At 45.3% G+C, this 26052-nt stretch overlaps 1 protein-coding gene across 1 annotated transcript in view; it reads right to left on the bottom strand.

Annotated features, from left to right (window-relative positions):
- LOC6541109 overlaps positions 1-26052 on the bottom strand; it is an 85161-nt gene that overhangs the window by 6430 nt on the left and 52679 nt on the right. The gene's annotated exons all lie outside the window — the stretch shown is intronic.

The following is a 26052-nucleotide window of genomic DNA, read 5'->3' on the forward strand; positions in this document are numbered from 1 at the left end:
GCAGCCATAAAGTGATTTTTGAATGGAGGCGGCGCCATTATCCATTACCCATTGCCATTGCCACAGCCATCGCCATCGCCATCGCCGGCTTCATGGCCAACCGCGTCCTCGAGCTCCTTCCCCATACCCATACCCATACCCATAGCCATGGCCGTACCCATCTTCATGTCCAACGCAGAGGAGGTGTCACAGCGGCAGTTAAACAAATGGCCAAAGCAAACGATGGCGATGATCGAAACGAGTCTGTAGGAAGTCGCCTCTTGGAGATTTGCCGCTGAGCTGGTAAATGGTTAACCGAAAGGTGGGCTAATGATGATGGAGATCTGTAGATCCGAAAGCCGCAGATCAGCGAGCGTGTCAACAACGGCTCATTAGCATAATCATGGCATTCGGTTTCAGCTCTCAGGGGAGCTACCATTAAATGTGCAGCTCAAACAACCAGTTCCTGTTAACTCCTTCCCTTCTGGGGCCGCAAAGTAGGCAACAACAGGTAGGTTAACGATTAACCAGCTCCATTCGACCATAATTTCGGACTTGGCCCGACATTAGGCCAACGACTTGGCCCCGAAAAAGACTCCCACCACAAGGATAAATTGAAACGAACAGCACTCCAAGGAGAGAGATTAAGCTGGGCGACATGCCCCCAAACTGGCGAGCATGGCAAACTATCAAGAAATATAAAATAAAATAAGACACACATTGGAGAGGCTAAGAGAGATATAGACGCGGCGATAAGAAAACTGGAAGCCAGATACATACTCGTGCGCGTAGTGAAGGCCCACAAATGAACCATTAAACGGCGAAATCATAAAAATCAAGAACCATAAAGAAGTCGTCGCAAAGGAGCGCCATCCGCTCCACCACCGCCGCCATTGGCACCACCAACTGGTGGAGCAGCACCACCGAAACCGAAGCGCAGCAGGAGATGCCCGCTGCTCGCAGCTCGAATCTTGAAGCGCGGCGAGCGACAGCCGCTTTAACTGTAAGCAGATGGCAGCCAGCGATAGATGATGAGGCTCCGGAGCTGCCGAGGAGCTCAAACACCTGCACTTGGCGAAAAATTGCGAACTGAGTGCTGCATCGATTGCTTATCAACTACTTGATAGTGTAATTTCTAAGAACAACTGATAACAACTGGTAGGCAAAGTGAAAATCTGGTCGTGGCCGATTGTAAGTACAACTACTTCGATTCTATCAGACACTATCATTATATATCTTTCTTCTGGACTTGTGGACCATTTTCGGTTGAGTAACATCGAAGGGGGTGTTGCACACTCCGATTTTTCCGAGTGCCGTGCAGCAGAGTGGCTGGGGAGCAGTCGGCAGCTCAGCGAGTCGAGTCTCCATGCTGGCGCACGCGTCGTCGTTGACGGTGCAATGACAAATTGCACCATTGCAGAGGGGCGCAGAGGGGGCGCAGGAGCAGGGGGGTGGTTGCGAGTGCGGGTGCAAGATGGCACCGTTTGGACGCGGAGCGGGACGCAGTATCGACGTGGCTGGTGCTTAAGTCCAAGGTCTTTTGCCATAACTCAGCACCATGGATGATGTGCAGCGGTGCCAAGGGAGATCGCCACAGATCAGTGCATCTTCCAGGGTCTGTATTCCCTACTTATCGCGAGACTTTAAAAATGATTTGTATTTAGAGGCTTAGTTTGGAGAAAATAAATTTCATTTGATATGCAGAAAATAGTTGATCTGTGAGAAAGCACATCAAACATAAGCTTAAAGCCTTCATCCATGGAGCAAGTGGCTCTCTTTTGGTTAGTGTATCTAGAAAATAATTGCACCCAAGTGACTGCTGATGTTGCACAGGGGTGTGGCACGGGGTTTCAGGGGGGTAACCGTGGGCACGGCAGCAGAGCCATGGCAGCGACATGACTTCGCTTGACGATAAGATCATGGCAAATATTGACGACGACCGCGACGGACATGGACATAAGACTTGGGACATGGGACATGGAGATGGCGGTGGCGATGGCGATGGCGATGGAGTTGGAGTTGGAGTTGGATGTGAATGTGGATGCAGAGATGCCGATGGAGACGGCAAACGGCACTGGCAAACGGCGTTGACAATGAAGTCCGACCGAGTCATGTATGGGTGCAACGCAAACAACAGCAACATGCACAGCGGCAACAACTTGCGCCCCATTGATTTAGACTGGCAATTATGCAGCCAAAGATCGGAGTCGTCCTGCTGCTGCGGCTGCGGCTGCAGCTTTCTTGCATGTTCCCCAATTGATGAGGCTGCTTTTGGGGCTTGGGGTTCGGGACACTGGATAGTGGATAGTGGATAGTGGATACTGCATGCAGTGGCGTCCATGTGGAAATGGAGCAGCGACCCATATGCATTGAACATTGCACCGACATCTTCGTCGTTTGGCTGCTGTCAGCTTCATCTGCATTTCTTGGCGTCATCTTGTTGGCGCTGCTTGTGCTGCAATGCACTTGAAAAAAAGCCCCTCACCTAATATGTAAGTTCACTGATAATTTGGTATACAACTGAGCTCATCAACCATCATTTCGTCGAGGTGACGACCAAGCAGCTATAGCTTTTGGCACCTCGATCTGGTCGGAGCTGTTAAGGATGCAATCGACTGGCTGAAGTGCAAGTATTTCTTGCTGTGCATACTCCTGCTTTTCTGTTGCTGTTTTTGTTCGCGTCTGGCGCTGCCCGTAAACTTGTTTACCCCGCCAAATTCGTATCGACATTACACTCGCTACTATCCCATTTCTTTCCCCATTTTTCGACGGCGACATTTTACAATTTTCCATTCGTGTTGTTGTCTGCCTTCCAGGAGAAAAGAGAGCGATGCTAGCGCCAAAAACAGCAAGAAATAAAAATCACCAAGTAACTGAAAAAAGTAAGCTACAGGAACAGAGTCAACTATTGTCGGGAGACTCCAAGCATGTCCATGACATACACGGCCATCTCCAGAGCTCTGATCATATGATTCCAAAGTGTTAGCGAACTATGTTGCTATTCTCTGTCATTTAGATTTAGCCTTGTACTTCTTGAAACGATCAGTATCAATTGAACACGTTGGGTATTTAAGTTGCTTGTGTTTTTACACAACTTTCTTGGACTTTTATCTCATTTTTATTCTATAAGTAAGTTTCTTTTTCCCCATTCCATTTGCAGACTACTAGATTCCCCTATTACCGACATCATATAGGTGAATGCAGATGCATTATAATAATGGCTAATTTAATTAAGGAGCACTATGAGCATCAGCATTTCGAGCGCAACGCCAAGAACTCAAAAACATTAAAGGCGCGAAACAAATGAAGAAAGCTCGAGCGAAGGAAATTAAAATAGGTATGAAACTAAATTGCAAGGGGGAAAAGTTGCGTTTGGAAAAACATTTAAATCAGCTTTTAATGAAGTCGAAAACGAATTCCAGCTCAGGTTCAGGCTGGCTGAGTGCAGAGTCTGTAATGAGCGAGCTAAATTCCAATAGCAGCCTAATGAAACCGAATCTGCGCGTAAGATAAATAAAAAGCTAATGTGTTGTCTACTAAATCATGTCGGGGTCGCGGTTCTGGGAGCGATTCCCTGCACTTTTCTTTTGCTCCCCGAGTGCTTTTCTCTGCTGTGCACCCTGCAATTTCCCTGTCCAATTAGCGTGCGACGTTTTGAGCGATGGCACAAAGTCAGACAATGCGCAAGCGCAACTGCCACAACGGCACACTGGAAGAAAAGCCACTGCTGTACAAGAAGTTTTGCAAGGAGAATATAATTATTCGACTATACCGTGATCTTCAGAAACAGATTTCTTGGACATTGTACTAGACGACTTTAAGTCATTTAAATTAAATTATTAATATGACTTTTATATATCATAATATAAATTGAGCGACATTTTTCGCTGTGCAGTAGTCACACTTAATTTCATGCAGCGCGGTAAAAAGAGTAACAAATTGCAACATTGCATTGCATTTTTATGACAGCTGCCCGGCCATATTTTCAAAATTTACGAGGCCCAGCTTCTGATTTTGCTCTTGGCCGCTCTAATCAAGCCTTCCATTGTGCTGCTGATGATCCACCAAAACCGAGGCGATCCCTCCCCTTGAAAGACTCAAATTTATTGTCATTAATCATGGGGACGACTCTCTGCAGCGGGTTTTCGGCTTTGACTTTGACTTTGACTTCGGTCTTGGACTTGCACTTGGACTTAAACTTGGATTTGGACGTGGATGTGGACATGGTCAATTTGCTCCACGCCGCCGTTGCAACTGCTGCATAGCCATTATCATCTGTCCCGAGTCGACTCCAGTCGAGTGGAGTCGAGTGGAGTGGAGTGGAGTGGAGTCGAGTGGGGTTTCTTATTGATCAGCAACATGTTGCCGCAACATGGCAATTAAGGCTGGTTCGGGCCGCAGAATACAAAGTTAGTTGGCAGCCGCCTTGGCCATCATGGGGCTGAAATTTATTTGTTGCCCGCCAAGGCTTTATTGTCTGTGCCACGGAAATGAATGGAGACGGTCCCTGAAACGGGGTAGCTATCATATGAGACCCACTTGAATGGCGCAGAATGTGGGAACCTCAAGAAGGCCTGAGAAAAATAGGAGAGTGTTCTAAAGTATTTTTTTGCTCTGCGCTATAAACCCGATACCATAATTTTAAGTTAAAATATTATATTTTATTATGTACTATTAGGTATGCAATATACATTTTTGTAAGTTTCTGCTCACTTTTAGAGTATTTCTTACTCCGCAATAGCCGCACCCAAAAATCGGAACTTCCCTCCGCTTCGTATATGGCAAGATAAATGTTGACTTTGTCAGGTTGCCCCAATAGCTGCAACAGCCACTGCAACTACCACAACAGCAGCAGCAGCAGAAGATGGAGCTCCCTGCTTCATTATGGGTCATTTGTTTGCTGCATAATTGGCCAGAGCAATTGGCCCACAAAATTTATGATTTGTTTTGGCCTTTTTCCTGGACACTACGAGAAAACGGTAAATGATTGGCCCACCTCCACGTCGTCCCACTCCACTCCACTCCACTCCACTGCAATCTTTTCCGTCTGCCGATGTTGTTCTTGGACTAATGAAAATCTTTTGGGGCATGGCACCAAAATCAACATGAACATGTCCCAGCCACGCCCCATGCCCATCAACTGTCGCTCGTCGTGGGCGTCTCTTCTTAACCAGCTCATCCCCACCAATCTTCCCATTTCCCGCCCTGTACGGTCCATGTCATTTAAATTAAAAAGTTTAACCACAGCAAATTAGAGAAAACTTCTCGGCAACTTTTGCCTGCCCCAGGGGCGAAAAACTTCCCAGCCACGCCCCCCAGCCAGGTCGAAGCGTCAGTCAAACTTTGCATAGCACATAGTGGTTTAGTCCAAGACTTGGATATTATTTGGGCTACACATCAAGAATATAATGTCGAGAAGCTTGTTCACTCCAACTTTGCACTGGATGTAATGGATTAGTCCAACTGCTTGAAAGGTTTGCTGTATACAAAACGATATCTAACTTGTTTTTAAAAAAACCCTGGTGAGTTCTTACATAACCCAGATAAGGCAACGCATCTGGTGGAGATTAGTTCCGGGTTCAGTTTGTCCTTCAGCATGTATTTATGTTATAATCGATTATAATAAATATACTATATCACGCATGCACTTTTCTCCGTGCAACCCGTGCATTTATGAATATCTCGCTATGTTGTAGACAAAGTTGGAGAAGGAAAAATCCAACAGTATGCCAGAGTTTTGACAAAGTTAAGCTCCAGTTGGTTTCCACTCGAATAAAGAATGACTGACAGGCAGGGAGAAAGGGTTAAATAGAATGGGGGAGTAGGGGCATCTGGAAATGTTTGCCAAACTGTCTGTGAAGGAGACACGGCTAGAGGAGATTTTGGCGAATCATGAAGGTGTTTGGCATTTAGTGCTCATTGTTGACCATTTGAACTCCTCCTGCCGCCTGCACAGTCTTTACAGTTGAAATGGCCGAAAACTTTGCACAAAAATGCCATAAGGAAAGAGAAAGAGAAAGAGAGAGGTTTGATCCCCGGCCGATTTATGAAAATGTTCGTTTGGCAATCCTTGTTTAGTGTTTTCCAACGGCTTCGCTTCGATTCAATTCGCAGTGCTTCGATTTATTTATGGCCAGCATTTCCATCTGACCAAAGATGGTCACCAGGGAGAGCCAGACGAGGGCCACTAAAACTTTATGACCGCCAGCTGATCTCTTCAGTTCTATGAGCCGGCAATCGCAGCACTTTCCAGGAATTTTTAATTAGGACCAGCTCCAGAAGATTCGATCCACGCGGGGATCTCCTCCGTAAATTCTACTGCTCCGTTACAGCTGCGGGCCATCGGAATTGCCTTTGGGGCTTTTTTCGGCGCGGCTGCTGTTTGCTTTGGCTCTGGGTGTAATATTCGTTTGTCACCGCAACTGGAATTTCATTTTATGGCAGTTCTCGGGCAGTGAGCAGGAAATGTCATTGAACCGAAGTGTGTCGCAAAATGAAACCCTCAAGCCAGGCGAAAAGCAAAGGCACACGCTTCAGAGGCGGAAAATAAGAACATCTGAAAATAAGAAAATCGGGCGGGGGAAATGGCTGGAAAATGAGGAGTCCCTGCGCAAAGGCAAATGTCAAAAACATTAGGGAATGGCTACGTGCGAGGGAAAAACCGCAGCAGCTTTCGGTATAAGCATTCCTAAAATGCTATGGTGTGATATCTAAATAGGAGACAATAGATAGAAATGTTTATTGCTCGAAACAGCCAAATGAAAAAGGTTTAGTGTGCATTACATTCTTGAGATAGATCTTCGGCACTAAATGTTTATATTTTATAAATGTATTTTTATTCTGTTAGCTACCCAATTAATTAGGAGCTGCGAATAACGTATGATCGTATCACTTTCATAAACACTTCTTAGAGCATTGAACATTCTTCGCTCACTTGTGCGTAAAAAGCGTTTCTTTTGTGGCTGGCAAGCCTAGCGAAAGTCAAGTTTAATTCATTATTAATATATATGTATAATAACAATGAAAAAAGGGGCAAAACAATGGGTATAGCGTTGGGTTGGCCCCACGCCAAAAGTATGCAATGCAATTAATGCGATGCCCCCAAGCGGGAGACATCACAGTGTATGAATCACAACAATAGGAAAAGCGGTCGGGGAACTCCTTGGAATTTGCCGCCTGCTCATTCTTCCCATTGTGCACCCCAAGTGGAGAGAAGTGATTTTCTGGAATACGACAGGCTCTCTGGAGTATTCGCTTCTGTAACCCCTTCTTTTAGCCCCCCAAACACCAGCCCCTCCGAATTACCCTTGAAACACGGCCCACACAATACCCGCACTGAGTGGAGAAAAAATATATCCTGCATGCCAGTACATCCAAAGTTTTCACCCCTCTGTGGGACTTTTGTTGTCTAATTAAATTTCTGCTGGGGCATGCAAGCCAGTGCAACTTGCGCACAGCATTTAAACAGCAACTCGAGCGAAATCACGGGGTTAGGGTGCCCCGGCCAACAATCCTTGGAGCACTTGAGGGGGCTGGAAAAAAACAGAAGCAGCAATACCCTGCAGTCCCGGGCCTCCTTTATTTGCACTGCTGCAGTCCTAGCTGCTTTTTTTTTTGCCATTGCTGGCTCTGCTGATTTTCTGCCGCATTTCGTTGTATCCTTGCGGGAATTTCAAATGAAAGTAGCAGTGGAGTGGAAGTGCATGGAGCAGCCAAGCCGAGCGGAGGGAGCAAAATGTCGAGAGGAGCAAAAAATCTAGGGTCGGGTGGAAAAATGGGGAAAAAAGTAATAAAGTCATTTAGATTTGCAAGGCTTGGGGTAGATATGGCAGCAGGTCCTGCAGGGATATGCGCTCGTGGTCCACCCCAGAAAAGCTCACACACAGATGCAAGCACACACAGATGCACACACACACACACCGAGAGTCTGACAGGAATTGGGCAGCAGCAGCAGCCGCAGCAGCAGCAGCAGCACCTGAATTGCGGATAAGTACGGAGAAGTCCCCGTTTTTTGTGCGCCCTCATTTTATTTTTTAAGTTTGGAATGTTAATGAACTCAGTCATCGGAGGACTGTAAAAAATATTTCGTATTTTCCACTCTCCCTTCGCCCCTTCCACTTGAGCGTTTGGCCTGGTCGAGAGGTTTATGCAATTTCGCTTCGCATTTCTGGCACTTCATTTGGTTGCATGCCTCCAGTGCTTCAACTATGGCCACAGCCTCCTCCTTTCATCAGACACGAATGGGCCTCTCCGGGAGGCATCCGCAGCCCAGCATCCCTGCATCCCAGCATCGCAGCATCCAACTAACCATCCATCCATCCATCCATCCATCCTGGGCTGTAGCTCATTAGCACGCCTGGATGAAGTAGATCGACCTGAAAAAACTATGTACTATATATATGCAACTGCTACAAACTCTGTCTCCACTTGCAAATCTGCTGGTTTGTTATATTAATTTGATGCCAGAGTTGCTCGGATAGTTTCTAATTATTTATGCACAAAAGATTCGCCCCTTCAACTTTTAGATCTTATCGAGGTTGTTCCAGGTGTGGGGTCAGCTGGGGTCTGATTCTATTAGTTTCTGTGCAGATAAGTTTCAAGAGGTTCTCGTATTTGATGGGGCTGAGCGTTAAATTAACAGGTCATTTACAATTAATTATTTTCTATTTGCTTAAGGTGAGTTGAAAGCAGGGGAAATTTATAATCTCCGCTTGTTGCATACTTCTATATGTAATACATTTATGCAAACAGTTTTTGCTGGAAGAAGAGGCATGTATAATTATATATGTCTTCAGTAGCACTGCCAATTGGTTTTAATACTTTTTTCTGTTGCCAATAGTAATAAAGTTAGTACTTTCAAACAGAACAGCACTATCTGCAGATACGTTTGTATTTCAACCACCTCTTTGCGAAGGCACGAAGGTACAAGTGTTTGTTTGGGGCGTTTGTGGCAATGTTGCATTTGTTGCACTTGCTGTTTTTGCTGTTGTCGAGGGCAGATCTCCCCGCATACACAAATTAGTTATAATTATAGAGCAAAACGGGAGAAGAGGAGCCCGACTGAATCAAAGAAATTAATTTCTCAATTGCATTTTGCCACGCATTTTATTGTCGGCCCCAACGATGCCGCTCGCTGTGTGGCTGTGAGTTTTCCGTTTTCGAAGGCGGCGACCGCGACGAAGGGGCGGCGGAAAATTCAGCAGTGGCTCGGGGGGTTTTCCGCGGGGGGCAGTTTGTGAAGTGAAGTTTGGGCAGTCATCGTAGGCCGTGGCGTCGGCGGCGGCTTCTTATTTGGTGTCTGTAATTTGAAACGCTTCTCTGACTCGGAAAAACTGCAGCCACATTTGCTGCTGCCGTTTATTGGATTTAATTTCAGCGTTGCTGGCCAAAAGCGCCGCTAAATGTCTGCAGAATATTTCAAATGCACACGCAGTTTTCCCGCTGCTGCAAGTTGCAGTTTGCTGCGTTTCCGCTCGCATTGAGAATTTCGCCCCTGGCAAATTTCTGCTAGACGAGCGAGACGGAGCAAGGGGATTGCGATGACGACCATTATAAATGATGGTTATTTTATAATTGTGGAGTGTTCGGTTCAGTTTGGATTCGTTCAGTTTGGCTCGCTTCTTCGGCCACTGCATCCGTTGCAGTCGAAAAACGCATTTCGTGGCCATTTTTAATAGTCAAACAAAGAGCGATGGAGAGGATAGACAGCGGTGGTAAAGAAAATAGCAAACAAATGCGGTATGATGCCATAAACGATTGAAGCATATTTATTTCATTATATTATAGTAAAATAAAGCCAAGCTTTATTATTTTATTATATATTCCTAGTCCTTAGTCGATCAACAATTTTTGAGCACAAAACTCTGGCCGCAGCTTTGTGCATTTTTTGTAGAACGAGAACTTCAACTAGTGGAACCGCAGCTATCAAACCGATGGGGGTTAAATAAAGAGAGATTCGGAAATTTTACAGGCAGTTGGGCCGCCAGCGACGTCAACATCAGCAGCGGGCAGTAAATCCATCAAAGAGTTAATTGCCACATTGCCGCCAACTGGCGATTGTTGCTGCAGTTGCTGCTGCAGTAGCCAAATGGCCAAATGGCCAAAAGGCAAAAGAAACTCGGCGCTCTCCTTCGTCCGCAAACGGTAGTTAAAGCGGCTACCAATCCGCAGAGTTTGGGCCCGCGGGGCAGACAACTGAAAAATGAGCCCGAAAAAAGCTGCCAAGTTTAGCGAATTGTTAAGCGTTCAGTGTTCTGATGATGGGGCCTGAAATATGGATGAGGATGGGGCAGTAAATGAAGATGGAGTTAGAGGATGCAGATGAAGATTTAACTGGGCACGTGACCGGCCAAGCCGAAACCACCGAGAAACTGACATGTCAATAGAATCCGATATTCAGTCTGAGTGAATTCGAAGCATCCTAGCATGTAGTTTTGTTCATTAGTGGACACTCGAAACTGGATGAAGTATTGAGGTTTCTTCAGTTGTAAAAGCCATGCAATAATTATGCAGTCATTTAGGCCATTTGAAACTTACGTTCTGATTCAGATTGGGTTACTTTTCAATTTGAAAATAGAAAAGGGATGTATATACTTCCGAATATTAAGCTACTGCCGGCCAATACGACAAGTCTGTGTTATTTTCCCCAAAAGGTGTTTGTTTAAAGTACCGAATTTTACGTATTATATTAAATAAGTGAGTTTGTACAAAACAAATAAATTCAATAATACCCATATATTTGAGGCAAAACACAAGTCACCGGAGGCTCTGTATTCTTTCGATAGTTGCAAGTCTGCAAGTACTGGAGGAGAAATTCTTATGGCCGTCACACAGTGCGTATGAGTTATGCATTTGCCCCCTTCTTCTGCCCGCTACTGCATTTCATGTGTCAAATGGCGCATGGCATAGAAAATATTGTTCGCATTCGCATTCGCATTTGGATTGCATTTGGCATTCGTGTACGTTTTCGCATTTTCCATTTGCATTCAATGGCAATTTCAGCATTTTTCGCCTCTGGACTTTGGCCCCATAAAAGCGAGAAGCTGAGGGAGGGGCGATGTGTGGCTATATGTAAAGTGGGTGAATTGGTGTGGCACCTTTTGATCGGTTTAGTGGCGAAAGACTGTATGGCCATAATTACAATCAAATTTTAATGGCCCAGTGGCGCCAACGGGCCAACGGCAGCCGCCTGACATGGCTAAATAAGTCTTAACTATTTGTAAGTGCTTTCTTTGTAGCTTTCTGCACATTCTGGCCTTAAGAGCCCAGCTCTTTCCCCAATTTCTGTCGGCACTTCGTTTGCGTAATTGAAACCGCTCTTGTTCCTCTCATTTCTTCATTTCTTCTGCGGCCCTCCCCATTTTTCGGTGCAACTACAAAGGATCGTGGTACCCCCACTCAACCCTTTTCTTGTGCCGCCAACTAGAAGCGAAGAGGGGCTCAGGTAATTCAAACCCTTTTGTGGGGTCATTGACAGCAGCTGAGCTGAAGAGTCAACGCTTTGATGTGACTTCGCTTGCTGGTAAATAAAATAAAAAAAAAAACCTGAACCCCTCTCCTTTGGTCAGTTTATAATTTAAATACTCGTAGCATACAAAACTAAATTATTGTTGCTGCTCTGCTTGCCCCATTGTTGCCGTTGCTGTTGTCACATTTGGCGGCTTCTTTGAAGCATCAAATGTTATTTGATATGCCCCGGACACAGGGCATCTTCCTTCCCCTTACTACACGGTACTCCTTAAGTCAAACCATGTGTGATTAAACTACAGGTAAACAATTGAGCCAAAAGGGGGAAAACAACACGCCTGGCAGAGATGCCGATATAAAACTGCTTATATAGTAAATAAACAATTTTAGGTGCTTATATATTTGAACTACTCAAAATGCAATATTTCATAATATATAGTTTGAGCTGGCAGTTTCCAAAAGTCAAAGAAGAGTCGTTTTTCCATAATTGTATTAGAGTATAAATTATAACCTCTTTGTTTTCATTTGTTATGAAATCAACATAAATAAATGCCTCCAAATCGGCATCCCTACTTTAAAGCAAGGAAAAAGAGTTCAATAACTTGGCCAAGGAACCGCAACCGCAGACAAAAGACCAAAACGAAGATCTCTCATCCCAAAACCGAGCCAAAAAGCCCAAAAAAAGGAAGAGCAACGGAAAAGAGACAGAAACTAGGTGTGTCTGGAGGGGAATCGCCATAACTGGAATGTGGCGAATGACTGGATGGTCGGATGGTTAGATGTTGGGATGGCTGGATAGCTGGATGGCTGGATGGCTGGATGGCTGGACGGCTGGACGACTGGATGGGAGGGGCGTGGCTGGTAGAAAAGGGCGCAGCCGGCGACAGACAAACGAAGCTCCACGGTCTCCGTTTTGGCTTGGTCTGCGTTTCCTTTCCTCGTTTCCTCGGTTTGCTGAGTCAGACCTTGAAATGCCGCAGATGTCTGAAAGGTAGGCCTACCCCGCCTGCACCGCGCCGTTCGCAAGGCAAACCAGATTGGGTTCGCTTTTTTCCTCGTTTTATTTGGTCGTCATCCATCCGAATCAGGTTTGAACGAGCAAGGTCCTCTTGAGCAAATCCTCCTCCATGTCCCCATCCGCTTGGGCCATCCCCATCGAAAACCAAAACGCGCACGAATGTAAAAATCTCGTATAAAAAATATTCCGCAAAGGCGAAATACAACGCTAAAACTGAAACGAGTTCTGTGCGTTGCTGATCTGTTTCAGTTTTCTGGCCGGGCTCTTGGTCGCTTGGTGGCTTCCAGCTTAAGTTGGCTTAGCCGGGCTGTAAGCCCCCTCATGCGACGCCTCTGCCATCCTTGCTGCCGCAGTTGCGATTGCGTGCCAAGAACTTGTCTTTGGCCATGTCGAAATAATAAATGCATTTGGAATTAGAGACTCTTATGCCAATTACAAACAAAATGGTTTCAGGCCGCATTATCCTCAAACATTATGACAGACCAAGAAACAACAACACTCCGATGCGAAAAGGCCAGAAATCTCCTGGGAAGAAATTGCAGCTTAGGCTGTCAGTGGATTAGAGAAACTCAAGTTGCTAAGCTCGACGGCTGATATTTGCTAACTATTCCTGAAGTCTGTGACTAGGTGGTAACAGAGCTACCCAGCGGTTTACGTTAAATGCAAAATTACTACTAAAATAAAGTTTTAAATCTAGTAGCAGTGCTATAACATTATTTGGAGTTCTAACTTCTCTTTGATTTGAGTTTTATGGCCTTTAAGGCACTTGCAATTGCAGTCTCTAAACATTTTTAAAGTTAAATACCATATATAGCACTTAAGCCAGCCTCCGCCATGTTCATCGACAGAGTTTTGCAATTTCCATGTTTTTAAATGCATTTTAAATTTCTCCCAGGACTTTTGCCCCCATCGCCACATCTTCGCTGGCGTCTCCCCAATTAAGCTGAGTGCAGAATGCTGCTGCGGGGGTGGAAGGGTAAGGTAACCGGGGTTAGCTGCAAATCTCTCTGGGTATGTTTTTTCAAATGTCCCAGCGGTGCGTGAAAATGAAAAATTATGAAAAAATATATATGTATATATATATACTTATGTATATGTATTTGGAGCGATGCACACACAGACACGTGCAACCGCAGCGCTGCAAAGTGGCAAGAGGCAGAGAGTTCAACGTTCTTTGCGCAACATTGTGTTTTGTGCTTTCCGCTTATTTTGCGCCCCATCCGCCGTACCGCCTCCTGCTCCGTCCCTTTCTGCGGCATCGAGCCCTCTCTCTCGCTCTTTCGCTCTCCCGCTCACGCGTTGGCACACGCGCTGCACCTTTAAGTGCCCTCGGCGGCAGGGACGGCGAAGGGGGTCAGGAAGGGGCACCAATGCTACAGGAAAAACGGGGATAGCATCCCGAACAGAACTGAACAGCATTTATCAGGCGCTCATTTTATGTACCGCTCAATTGTAAAGAAATCTAGTCTTTACGATTCCCCAGGGCTAATAAGTTACTATGATATGGCATAAAAGTTGAAATTAAAGTTTATGGTAATTAAAAAATGATTATGCACAATAATAATAAGTTTCTGGCATATAGATGTCTTAACAAGCCAGAGCCCACTGTAGCCTCTGCCAAATCCCCCCGCCGGTTAACAGCTATCATAAAGACAATTTTTGCTTTCTGCTTATTTATGTTGCATTGCAGCGCCCTCCTCGTCCCATCCCTCCTCCAAAGAAGAGCTCCAGGGCTCCAGGGCCAGCTGCCCTGCTCCCAACCCTCCCCAAAGCTCCACCTTAACTAGAACCCGCCAGTTGGAGCCGTCTGCGTTGGCGTCTCGCCGCTGCCCTTTAACTTTGGCTTTGACGCTGCCGCCTTCTGGTATCGTTTCACATTACCGGCTCGTCCGCTTTACGGCTAATCTAGCATCTAGCATCTAGCACCTGATCTTTAGGCGCAGCGGAAGGAGGGAGCACATAATTACGATGGGGGCACTGCGAGGTGAGTTTAACTGTCATCAAGTGGGCAAAAAGGTTTGGCGGTCGGCAGAAGGCGTCAATTAGGGATACTTGCAGTTGGCCAGGTAACTTTTCTTTCAAACGGCTGCCTTTTCAGTAGTGTTAAAAATGAATGGGAGAAAGGCCTAATCTTCTTTCTTGTTCAGAGTTTCAAAGTTTATGTATTTGGAAATAAACTACAAAACCTCTTCAGCTTGCTTTAATATTTAAATAAAAAGAATTATTCGAGTTACTAGTTACCTAACTTGTGCACGGACAGAATTTTCCCATTAGTCTTGCACAAATAATCAAATGACTGATTTTTGAGCCACTTGTAGATGTCATTGATATAATAAATCGCCCGATTTGCATTTCTGGCTGTACCAACCGACAAATTCTCACATTAAGGTGTCCGTAAATAGTTTTATGACTCGGCAGCCACTCGATTTGTGTTTACTGCCCGCTGTTAACCCTTAAAGTCGATGGTTAGATCCGCTCACAAAGCGAGTAGACAGCCATGGCTAATACGCTTTTAATGATATGCCAAAATGTCACATTAAATGCGTCAGTCTATTAATAAATAATAAATTCATTTGCTGCCAATGAAGACACCACCAAATACAGAGAACTCCAAAAGACCACAAAAAATAGAGACATATTTATTTTTGGCCAGACGAGTTTTTTTCCCTGTTTCTGTTTCGATTTCTGTCTGGCCATGTGGGAGACTGATTAGCATAGATTGCCTGGCTTTTCCTCTTTTCGATTGGAAATAAAAACGAGAGACACAAATCACAAATGTCTTGAAGGTGGGTGGTGTTTCGTGTGGCATTGCTGACATAATTTGACTTTTACTTCATTTTACATTTTATGCTCCGGCATACATATTTCTAGTGTTTTTAGTTTCGCTTTTACCCACTCCTTTAGAGGGTAGAGTCGAAGTTCATCACTTGCTCGGACTTTCCCATTAAGTGAAGTGAGCATCAGAGACTAAGATAGCCCACTGAGCAACTCAAAGCCTAAACTTAACTTTATCGAGGGCATATGAACTTCGTTGCCTTACTTCTCGATTGTATTATTTTCTATATTTGTTGGCCTGACCCACACGACGGAGCTGACATTTCCTCTGTGTTGTTTTATAATTTATGGGATGTGAGTTTTGTTGGGTAGGCGGTTTGCTAGTGCGGTGGTGATATGAAAAGGCCCTCATGCGGCTTCCCTCGAAATGGGTCAAACTTCTGGCCCTGCGAACCCATCAAAACGACCTACATATTTCCAGCGAACGGGGGATAGCTCATGATGATGATGATTATGATGATGATGATGATGGCGATGATAATGATTGTTGCCTAACGATCCTGCCGTTCCGCGAAACCAGCGAAATTGAATCGCATTCAAAACAAATTCATTCCGCGCTGTAATTCAATCAATGGCCTATGAATGGGTGTTTCTCTCACTTTATCTTCCCGTTCCTGGAAGTCCCCACAAATCGGTGCGTGGCCGTTATATATAAAATACTATAATGCTGTGCCAGCATCAAAACAATCATCTGAACCCAGAGGACCGAGAGCCCAACTCGCGACTTGCGATCCCAGAGATTCGCCGCAGACGGTTTCCAGAAGACAAAAGACAAGACAAACAATTCCGGGAATGGCACAGCGCCACAACTTAAAACCCAGTCCAGACATAGACCTCGGATGCCACGCCCCCTCCCGCCCCGCATAGCCTTTTTCCTTTGCGTTTTTCTGTCTGTCAGCGGAATGCTGAGCCAGCGAAAACAACAAATTCCGAAGTGGAGACAGCCAAACGAATTTAATTCTTTTCGTTTAATTTCGATAGGTGGGGGCTAAGAGCCTGGCGACAATGCAGAGGAGGCTTTAATTAACTAGACTTCGGAAAAGTTGGTCTTCTAATTTTCTAAGTGAGTAAACCAAAAGAATTTGAGACCATCTATCTCATTGATCTAGTAAAACTTTTTCACGCTGCAAAATACAAGTCTATCATTTTTATATAGGTATTTCCTTATTAAACAAATGTTCTTCTTTCTCTTATCATATTCTTCTGAATCAGTAGCCGGGATTCTACGCGTATTCTAGCGTTTTTATTAGAGGCCATAGCCTCCTGAACGCTTGAGGTCAACTGTCAGTTTTCTTTGAAGATTTCCAAAGGGATCTAAGCTCATTTGCAAGTTAAACGCGCGCCATTTGAAAAGCCGCCGCCGTCAAATTATGACGCTCGGTGCGGGGTTGTGAAAAGCGGTTCGCCAAAAGCGTTGACAGAGCCGCACAAAGCTGACAGCGGCTCAGATTGACCAACCGCCAACCCAGGCTCCCCCCTCCCCCCCGGCCATGCCCCGCTAATTTCCCCACCGCCTGCATTTGCGTCTGATGTTGTCGCTGCCCATTCATCACGTCGCAATGTCGCAGAAGAAAAAGCTGAAGAGGCCTAGACGAATGCCGCTCGCTGGCTTTTGCTTCGTGTGTGGTCCCCGATCCGTTCTCACTTCAGTTTCCCACTTTATACTCTTTCATTGGGAACGACACGGATTTCAGAACGCCAGTTTAGAAAAACCTATCATATATGGCCATCCCCTAACCAAAACTCTATAGTAACAAGGCTGAAATATTGATACTATAAGTACTTTTAAAAAACTTGCATGTTAAAAACAATTCTTTTGAGTTTGGAATCATACATCGTCCTGGTAAAGTTTAATTAACTTTATTAAAATTACATATGTACCTATATTTACTGCATACGAGTACTTTGCAGTTAGAATGGATTTTTGTGCAGCGGCCTTAACCGCGATTTTAAGGGTATACAAATCGTCGGTGCCCAAAGCCCAGATCTTCTTCCGCCTCAATTCTTCATTGTCGCTTGCCATTTGCTGAACGCGTAAAAACGCGAACGTCGTCACATGCTGGGAACTGAATAGCGAAGAATAAAAGAGAAGAAAAGCCACGCAGAGGGAAGAATCGGTTGAAAAAAAGTGTGAATTAGAAAAGGCACTCAAAGCTTAAATGGCGAGCTGATAACGACCGGACAAAAAGCGGGAAGGGGCGTAAGAAATCGAGAAAAATGCCCTGAGGAAGTGGATGAAGATCGGACCACACACATGCACGACTGCAACGAATCAATCTGGCGGCCGTGGCCGTTTGTCATTGTCATCACTGTACCAGAGTGGCCAGGGTATGGGATTTGGAAGCAACATTGTTGCCAGCAACATAAATTCAATATCGCCGCTAATGAAGGCAATGTTTCCGCGCATGAAATGTTGCCAGTGGCCGGAGCAACAATGTTGCCGCTGCCCCGACTCAATTTGTACGCTTCATCAATAAAAATAACTTGCAAAGCGCCGCAGATTGGGGGACGAGAAGAAAGGGGATCGGGATCCCCCCACCCCCACCTTCATCCAAGTCGAGTAGCGAAGAAAGGAGACCAGCAGACAGTGTGTCTCGTTTGGAAGCTGGCGGCATTTTTGTGTGGGCTGGAATCGGAATCGGAATCGCTACAGAATCACTTCGGAATGGTATGGAATTGTATGGAATGGGCTGGACACTGGGACAGATGGATGGATGGATGGTTGGATGGAGGGATGGTTGGTCGCACCCGTACGTATTCGTATGCTGGCTATGCTGCGTATGCGCGAGGTCAAGATGGAGTCACGCCTGCGGCATGCATAAAGAGCTGGTACAGTGAAAACGACCACTGAATAAACATGCCAGCAAATCACCGCGATTTCACATCGATCGACGTTGCCCTACGGCAGCCAAAGAAATTTATCAAGAAATGCAATTTAAATTAACGCCCAGCTTGACTCGCCTTGTTTAATAATAGTAGTTATGATAGTAGCTACGATACACAGGCCTACTTCGGTTTTTATCGCTTGATTATTGCATGCGAGTGTCCACTGTATTCTATGCCCATCACACACTTAACCCCATGTAGGCCTATTCCGCAATTAACCCCCCATCGGCGGGCAGACAGCGACAACTTTTGTCAACACCCACAGAAAAGAATCGGCTTTGAAACGGAATAAAGCCCGCAACTTCAATGCTGCTCCAATTACGCGAGCGGCGAACAGGGCGTGGCACATGCCACATGAAAGGGGCATGGGGCATGGGGCAAGGGGGCTTCAGTGTCCAGAGTCGAGAGTCGGCTCTGTGTCTTTGATGCTGATTGAAGTTGTCAGTCAGTCGGTGGTGCCGCCTTGAAGCGCGAGCGACACGTAATATAAACAAAATGCAAAAAGCAACCCCCCTCGCAAAAAAAACAAAAAAAAAACAAAATTAAGAGCCGAAAAAGTTGCGCCAAAAAGAAAGGAATACAAGAGGCCTATACGGTGCATATCGGGGGGCAGTGGGGTCCTGGGAGATTGTGGGCGAGGTAAACAGGCCAAAAACACAAAGGCATGCGAAATGGGCATGTCAGTCAGTCAGTCACTCAGACTACAGGCAGTGCACACTGAGAAAAATCAATTGTGCTGTGTTCAAATGTGTCTCAAATGTATAATGTATGATCTCACTTAATATCACTTATTTATCTCACTATAACGCATATTCTTTTGTGGTAAGTGGAGATTTGAGTGCATCAAATTTGGCTAAGTGCACGTCGGACTCGGCCAGTCCGTCACTCACTCAACATTCGGTCGCTCGCTTGGAGCGGTCAGTGCCTATTGAGCGGGCCCACGCCCACCGCTCTGCGAACGCCCCCGCCCATTTCGAGCCCCCCCCCCCCCAACCTCCTTTGCCGGCCAAGCGACTACGCCTTTTTATTTTGGCATGCACAAAGCGCAAAAGGCAAACAAAAGAGCTGCGGAGTGGAGTGTTCACTGTACTTTGGTAATTCAATATGAGCGACGCTCCCACACGTTGCCCCGCCGCTGTGGCCAAAACAAAGGGCCAACTCTGACCAACGGCAGCAGGCCTTTGAGCCCTTTTTGCAGTGGTCGCCAGAGGTTAATGAATGCATTTAAAAATCCGTTTTCGTTCAAAAGAACTCGAGGAGAGTGCAAACTAAGTTAAATAATTACCTTAACTGCATTGCAAGCGACAGAGTTCGAAAGCTTTTGGAAAAGAGCATTCCAATTTAGGCGCAGAATCAGCTATTATTTAAAAGTAACTAGAGTAATCAAATGTGAATTGACAGACGCAAAAAGATGTCTCGAATGGAGTTAATTACTAAGTCTGCCTAATGCCGCCCAGTTAAAAATCAACAAATATGTGTCTCCAATTTAAAGGTGTTTTCCAATTCCACGACTTCTCAATCAGGGACGATACCGAATCGATTAGTATTCATCATCAAGATCGCTCATCGCACTTGAGGCAGCCAGTCACATAAATAATTCAAAGCCAGCGATTAGACGCCGAGCCGCCAACAGCCAACAGCCAGATGCAGATTCAGATTCATCAGATAAAGATACAACCTCGGCGACAGCCAAAGATACAGATACACAGGGGGGTGACAATGAATTCCGTGCTGCGGGTAAAAGCCTTTCGTGATGAATTATTCGCTTTTGGCCTAAACACGAGCAGGAAGTTACCTAAACAGAGACATTAGCAACAAAAGCAGCCACTTCTGCAGTTGCACCTACATCTGGATGTGGATGTGGATGTGCTGCACTTGCGAGTTTCAGTTACCGCTGCCATATTTGGCAGCACAACATTTGGCGCGGAGCAATTAAAATTACAAAAGCATTTAGAACTCGGCTTCGGTCGGCTTTGTCGGCATCGGTGTCTCTGAAGAACGCTGTTTGTTGCCTGACTGGCTGCACACGATTATTTTCCATTTAATTAATTTATGGCAAAAGGCAACATGGAATATAATTGCTCGCGGCACGATGCCGCAAGTCGTTTGACGAGACATGTTGCGGGGAATCAGTTTTCAGTTTCATATTCAGTTTCGATTTCAATTCCAGTGGCCCATAGACACAGGCAGACTTCCAGGTGACGCGTGGGTCACACCCACACCCACAGCCAAGGAAAATTGCAAGCAACCTGGGTGATAATTATGTGCGGCCTTACACACAGGTGATGCCACTTCGCGGTGACCTTCGCTTCAAAGAGCCACACTCTGTTTACCTGCAAAGATAGATGCAAGAGATACATGTACATTAGTCACAAGCAATCGGCAGGGCATTTGCATACTTAAACTAGAAATCGTAAATCGTAATCGTAATCTGTCATCTGACTTGTCAATCACTTGTAATTAGTTGTCCGCTGCAGAATTGGCAATGGTAAAGGGACTTTGCGGCTTGAAATCATTTAAAACACCACCTCAAACGCCTTTAAAACATCGTGTTGCGTTAAAGCCTAATTAACAGATTGGAGTTCAAGCAGCCAACTGGATATTTTCTTAGAAGTTTTGGGTTTTGCATGCATTACTAGTATGTAATACTTGTCGCGAGCTAGTTATCGCGAACACCCTTTACCAAGATAAACCACTGTAATTTTCTAGTGCATAATTCCACATTGATTCAGAGCTGGACCTCCTCCCACTCCCACTCCCACTCCCACGACAAAGAAAAAGGGAAAATCAAATACACGCCTCGAAAACAATCAGAACCAATTAACCGAAATTGAACAATCGAGCAATGAGCAATGAGCGAACGAATAACGATTGGGGGCTGGAGTTGGGAGATCCGAGCTAATTGCCAATCGACAGAATGTTAACCCAGACATTTTGACGACGCAGCCGGCGGGGTTGGGGGATTGTGGGGTTGGGGGATTGGGGCTGCTCATTCTGCATGCAACGCTGACTAATTTATGTGCGGCGTTGAGTTCGAGTTCGGACTTCAGGCCTGACCTCGCCGCATTGCAACTTCAACTCTGATTCAAATACAAATTCTGCAACGCGGTTTTTACACAAGAGAAAAAGCCGTGAGATATTTTATGCTCATAACCAATTATAGATAGTTTTGCTTTACTCTCACTATTTTTAGGGTTTTAAAAGCGTACGTCCAGTATTCTATATATCATATCTATCATAACTATTCGAAAGATATTCAAAAACTGCACCGTTGCATTAAAAACCTTGCATTTTTGGCCTGTGTAGCATCCGAAGTCAATGGCAGTTGGTTTCGCTTGGGCGCTTTTCTTGGCCTTTGGTTTTCCGTTTTTCCCTGGGTTTCCTGCGTGGGTGTCGTTTCTTGGGTTTGGCCCCACTGGTCGTGCTCTCTAACTGTTTTTGCGCTGCTCGTGCCAAAGCAAATGAACAAAAATCAAACAAGCACATAGAGAAAAACAAAACAAAACGCGAAAACAAAAACGAGAGCTCGTAGACAATTATAATTTGACGTTTTGATTTGGCACTGCACATGTGGCCAGCGAGGTTTTTCATTGTTTTTCTTGTTTTTCCTTCGGTTCGATTGTTTCTGCTGTTTCTTTGGTGGCTGCAAATCCATGTCATTGACAGCTCGGCCAGTCGAATGCATTTGAAAAGCGATTCGCTTTGAAATATCTGCGAGTGCCTAACTATTTGTTTGCTTAACTCTGTCGCTTTTTTCGTGCTCGACACACGCCGAGCACAGAATTATGTTTCAAGGTTCTGGTAGAGAAACGAACTTTTTTTAGCCGCACTGTGTGGGAGCAGCGTGTTTCAGAAGTGAGGTAATACAATGTTTTCGAATATCTCTGTTCTGCAGCCATACCTTTTTAAGGAATTTCCGAAATGTAAGTGATTAAATTAATCGGTAAACGTAGCAAATATAGCATTGGAGAATATTTCAGCAGAGATCTTGTGAAAAAGTCCATCAAATCCAATCGCCAATTCGGCTTGAAATCTTCTGGCTTTTCGCGCTTTAGGTCGTCTTCCTTTTTCCAGTTTTAATAATAGACAGCCAAAATCCCACTGGCAATTATGCATTTTGTATTTCTCGCTGTTCTCTGCGAAACAGCAGAGGAAGCCCTCGTCATTATTGGCCTTAGTCCAACCCGGTAATAAACTCCCCGTCCAAATCGGGCTGTCGCGTTGACAGTTGCAAATGCTGCACTGCCACCCCCTTTGCGCTTTGCGCCCGCCCCTGGAAATCTGCACTCACACAGATACTTGCACATGTGTATTTTGTTCTGTTCTGTTCTGCGCTGTTTTTGTATAAACTTCCGCATTTTGGGGGCGCGCTCATTCAAGAAGTCATCGCCTCGCCTCCTTCGGTGCCTTCTGTATCCTCTAGCATTATCCGCAGCTTCCTTGCAACTCCACCGTTTCCATATGTTTGCTTGGCTGGCCACAGATCTGCGCAAATGATAGAACCTGAGCCAATATTTACATATACAGAGACACTCGCAGCAAGAAGAAAGAGATGGCCAGCGATTGGGGGAAAGAGAGCGAAGAACAACAGGCGGACGATTTTCTAATGTTTGTGCTACAATTCCTCAAGCAAACAGTGGCGGGGAAATACTGACACAAGTCGTGTTACTTGCGGCTGCTCCAAACTCATTCCGAGAAATGAAAAATTATACCAAAGAGTTAATTTCTGCGCCCTGCTTCTTTTCTTGAATCATTTCTTTTTCCTACTTTTTTGCGATTTCCCGCCCGGGAAATAAGCCGCCAGCAATGGGAGGCAAAAAAGTGGGGGGAGGGAGAAAAACTAGAGACACAGACTTGAAGCTGACGCGTACAAATGTGCGATTTAAATGAGGAGCAGGAGCCAACCTCAGATTTAGATTCAGCCTACAGCTGCCATGTGTCATGGCGGAAAGAGAACGGCACTGCAAAAATCGATTGACTGCATTTCCTCATTTTATGTAATACAAAAGGTCTTAGGACCTCAGCCTTTCGTTTGAGCTGGAAACATCCTCTCAACAGGCTTTAAACCTTAATTAATTACCTTAATTAATATGAAATGCAAACATTAAATGGATGAACAACTTTGTAGTAATTGATGATTGAATTTGATTCCTTCCTGCTTCTTTCAGTGCTGAGAATCGTGGAGAAATCAAGTCGGTAGCTTTAGCCTTTGGTGCTGCACTTGCCTTCGAGTGTTGCAATTAGCTGCAAACTGCAATCAGCTTAGCTTGAGACGCCTGCGAGGCAAAAGTTTTTCTTTGCCACACATCTCCATCAACATGCAACTTTTCCTGAGCGCTTTTCCTTTTCGATTCTTTTTTCGCCGTTCAGATGCGTGACGTACATTTCAATTGGACAGCGTCATTAGAAGGCGGTTTGCTGCTGCTGCTGCAGTCACTGCCACGCCCACCTACCATAACCTTGGTCAAGAAATGACAAATCTCGCGAACAGAATGGCCGACATCAAAGAGGCCGCCACTTGTCTTGGCCAGAAAATATGTCAAACCCACCGCCGCAGTTTCATTCGCCGCAAAGTAGCGCGAAATAAGTTGGCAGAGCCCACCACCACCACCGCGAAATCAGTTGACCACATTCAAATCGAACTTATGGCTTATTAATAATTATGACAATGCCGTCGACAGCTTTTTTCAGGAATGTCACTGCGGTGGCGACCAGAAAATAGCAATAGCCACAATGGCGACGACTGCCCACGACCAAGTCACTTGGCCCTGCTGAATCACTGAGAAAAACGTGGGGCATTCTTTGCAATGATGTGCATAAGGAACACAAATATACAATATTATAAATATAATATTAAATAAAATATTAATAATAATATTAAATGTAATATTGAAAACAGCAATGAGATTGTGATTTTATTTTACTTTTCTGAAATTGAAAGATTAAGATCACTGAAATCACTTGATGTGATACCACTACTTTTAGCTTTAATTGTAATAGTTATAACTGAAGCAGTAAAGCAACACGTAACTCCGATTCCAATCTCCCGTCCAGTAATTCTGCAAAGATTATTTGATCACTTTCTCCTCTGATTTGACGTTTGTAATCATTTTGGTTCCGCTTCAATTTCGCAGAGTGCATTTTTTCATGTCTGCAATCTGAATCTCAGTCTGGGCCTGCTATCGAGTTTGAGTTTGAGTTGAGCAGTGGCGATTGTCACACGAACGGAGACAGAGACTGTGACTTTACTTCGAGCAAAATACAATAAGTTGGCCGTTGTCGTTGCAGTTTCAGTTGCTGTTGCTGTTGCTGTTGCAGTTGCTGTTGCTGTTGCAGTTGCTGTTGCCCGCTGACCGCTTTTGATCGTGACCACCATTGTGGTTGCCGCCTCGTAAACACGTAGAAAAACACAAGACAAGGCCCGCGACGTGGCCAAGTTTATGCGACTGGGCATTTATAAAGTTTTCAACGCTTATTTACGATCCGATCGCCAGCGCCCCCGCGTCCATTTCACTTCACCCACTTATCGACCGCAGATCTTTGGATCGGCGATCTGTGAATCTGCGGATCTGTGGATCTTTCTTCTCTAATGCCAGGCGGTACGAAAGGCAGGCGCTCAACCAAAACGCTCGGCTTAGCTGGGCTCAAATGCGCAGCAGAGGCAAGTTTACTTGTTTCCTCACCTTCGGTTCAGCCAAGCGCTTCTTGACCTGCTGCTGCTGCTGCTGCTGCTGCTGCTGCTGCATTTCCCCCTGCATATGAGCAGCTGTCAAAATGTCCAGGCCCAGCCCTGGAAAAGCCATCAGTGAGTGGGGATGCACTTCCTCATCGCCTCATCGCCGCGGCGCAGTTAGAGATAGTGTGGAGTATTGCGAGGGGGAATGCGTAGGCATCAAGATCAAAGAAATTGCAAGAAATTAGCATTTAATTTCTGCAGCGCGCAACTGTGCGAAAAGTGAATAGAACAAAAGGGTGGCGAAAAAGCTGGCTGAAATGGAAGGCTTGAAAAGGGTTATCGGGGTTTATCCAGATGGGGCATAGATATGAGGAAGCGGAAATTACAACGAATGCAACAAAGGGTTTACGAGTATAACAAGAGGATAAGATCATAACTCAATTATAAAACCGTAACACATTTTCATAAAACTAAGATAATGCTGCAATACGAGTATAGTGGTCGTAAGTATCTGAAAATGAGTGTCATACTCTCGCTTTATTGTTCTAGCAGCTGATTTATAAACCGAAACAATGAATTTAGCAAGTAACAATGGAAATTGAAGTCTTCGATGGTTTCGTGCCTCCTGCGTACTGAACCCCACCCTCTGATTAGAGCCTTCGATTAATTGCATTGTTTCAACTGTTGGCACTTGACAGCTGCTGCACGAAAGACAAAAGAGCACTGCTAAGCGGCTTAGAGTCAAGTGGAGTGCCGGACAATAGTTAGTTTAGAAAATGGCCAACAGAAGCCATGAATAGTTGATTAAAATAGAGCTCAAGTCGGGGGAGTTCGGTGGAGCTGGGAGTGCCGCCCCGAAGAACAACTTAATTAATGTTATTTATCGATGCGGAATATCTGCCTTCGACAAGAACCAGAACTCAAATCGAGCCCCATTCAGCGGCAAGTCAGCAGGCGCAGTGCGGAAATGCTAATTAAAGTAAATAATAAAGGCGACTTTGGTCAAGGAACTGCAGTTGCAATTGCAGTGTCCGTTTAATGGCCGCCGAGGGAGTGAGTGGTGGTTCCCGGGCGGCCAAATCCCCCCTCAGGGAGGCGACAGCGGTGGCGGCGTCTGTGATTAGCCGCCCAGAGAACAGTAATTTTCCTGGCGACGACGACGACGACGATGGTGACGGTGACGGTAGAGCTG

Source organism: Drosophila erecta, unplaced genomic scaffold (genome assembly GCF_003286155.1).
Source record: "Drosophila erecta strain 14021-0224.00,06,07 unplaced genomic scaffold, DereRS2 tig00000055-arrow-pilon, whole genome shotgun sequence".
NCBI lineage: Eukaryota > Metazoa > Arthropoda > Insecta > Diptera > Drosophilidae > Drosophila > Drosophila erecta.